General features: G+C 38.2%; 1 protein-coding gene across 1 annotated transcript in view; it reads left to right on the top strand.

Annotated features, from left to right (window-relative positions):
- The window catches only part of SYNE1 (spectrin repeat containing, nuclear envelope 1), a gene marked incomplete at its 5' end in the record, with an annotated part of 80752 nt that overhangs the window by 19037 nt on the left and 59481 nt on the right, over positions 1-2234 (top strand).

Raw genomic sequence — 2234 nt, 5'->3', positions numbered from 1 at the left:
GGAAAACAGATATTCTTAACTTAATAGACAAGGCCTCCACATGGTATCAGGCATCAGATAATTTTTGTTCAAAAGTATTTTGTTCTACCATGCATTAAATAATAAATTTCACACCAGATGAAATGTGCAATAAAACTCTGTCAGGACAGCTGTATGACCAAAATCTTGATGTTCTGATCCCATTAAAAGGGAGTAAGGAAGCACATTTATCTTGGTTCAGCTGTCTTTCCTGCATGCATTTAATTAATGGGTCAAATAAGATCTAGTATATAGCTCTTGACAAACAGAACAGCTGGAAATCTATTTAAATGAAATGCATAAAAGAATTTCCTCTATATACACCAATATGTTAAACCCATCTTTGTTTCTGTAAAAGCAAATAGGTGTTTATGCCAGATACATCTTTTCTGATTTTTTTTCCCTCAAATTCTTGACCTAAGTTTTTTAACTGGTTAAAGTGCATAGTTTCAATTCAGATATCTTTATAGCTTCAGAACAATAAACCTATATGACTGAAGCAAGGGTAATTTAGCATAGCCTGACATAATCAGCAGTCTGTGTTTGGCTGGAGTTCAAAGCTGAATCTGATTTATCACCTTTTTGGTCAGGGAAGTTAGCAAATACACTTGGGGAGTTAGTTATGAATGACAAGACTTTGATCATCAGGGAAACAAATTGTTTAAGAAATAACTGTGCCAGACACTCCCAGATATCCGGTTCAACTAGTACAAAAGCTGGAATTTATTTATTAACCAATGTTAGTTGCTGCTTAGTGTCATATTAGTAAGTGAAGTCAAACACTCATTCCCATCACAGATTAGAAACAATAATGCATCTTTAAGTCAGTTATGAGTTTCAAATGGTGAATAGGAAAGCCCTTTTCAAAGAGAATCAGAAATATTTGCTGTTCTTGGTGTTTGAAACTTTTGTCTGTTGAGCATTCTGAAGTTTGGAGCAATCTAGTGCAAACTTAAATGACTTTTTTAGTGTAAAAAACCTACTTTTTGCAAAGTCAAAGGTATTATGTACAACTCAGAAGTGTTTTCGTTGTTGTCAGCTGGTTAAAAGAAAAGGTTTATTACTCCAAGGCTGTAGTCTGGAACAAGGTCATGGCTAGATGTTTGAAGAAGTATTAAACAATAGAAAAGAAAAAGCTAAGAATAAACAGTGCAGAAAAAAATGCACATATGTATATAGACATAAGTGTGTTGTATGTGTACAGGAACAAATTCAGTTAATAGCAAGTGTTTGCAAGACTGGGCAGAATTTTGCTCCAAGTACTTTCCCAACTATTTAAAATGTAAAGTCTGTTATGACAATGGTTCACTTGTTTTTTGGATTCATAGGAAGAGTAATTTATGAAAGACTCTGAGTTCCAGTTTGCCCAGAGTTTTGTTGCATTCTTTTCTTTCCCTGATGAGCCATCCCTCTCATAAGGAGAAGCTTGCAGAAAATTGCAGTATGACCTGAGATCACAAGATGTACTGATTAAAATGTAGGGGCAACACAAGATTGCTTTCACCTCAGTCTGCTTCTATATCATGCTGACAAGTATACACAAATTTGTGCTGGCCTGAAGCCTACAAGCTATACTTCACTCTGCTCAGACTCAGTGTCTATGCTACCTGAAGCTGCAGAGCTTGCATGAGTCAGAGCACTGCAGGACTTTGATCTCCCTGTACCATGCCATAAAATGATACAGGTAGTTTCCCAGCTAGGAATGAGCTTATGGGAGTGTGCTATATGACCCACAGTTGCTTACTGTGTCTTCTCATCCTTCATTTTCTAGCTTCATTCTCATACTATTGAGGCATGAGCAAAATGCTGTCAAGCTCATGAACGCTTCCCAATGGCAAGCAACCTCGAGGAGGCAATAAGGAAAATTCCTGGAGTCTTGCTTGTTCTCATTGGCTGGACTCTAATGACCTTGTCATCTAGAAAAGGGAAAGGCTTGCTGTCCCCAGGCAAGCAGCTTTGCTGGGACCTGGCAAAGGAATAAAGACTTCACTTCAAGTAGCAAAATGCTGTCAAGCTCATGAACGCTTCCCAATGGCAAGCAACCTCGAGGAGGCAATAAGGAAAATTCCTGGAGTCTTGCTTGTTCTCATTGGCTGGACTCTAATGACCTTGTCATCTAGAAAAGGGAAAGGCTTGCTGTCCCCAGGCAAGCAGCTTTGCTGGGACCTGGCAAAGGAATAAAGACTTCACTTCAAGTGAGGAGGCAAATTGACATC

This window comes from Acanthisitta chloris, unplaced genomic scaffold, assembly GCF_000695815.1.
Source record: "Acanthisitta chloris isolate BGI_N310 unplaced genomic scaffold, ASM69581v1 scaffold1081, whole genome shotgun sequence".
Lineage (NCBI taxonomy): Eukaryota > Metazoa > Chordata > Aves > Passeriformes > Acanthisittidae > Acanthisitta > Acanthisitta chloris.
The sequence above is the reverse complement of the archived record's forward strand: the minus strand, read 5'-3'. Positions and strand labels throughout refer to the sequence as shown.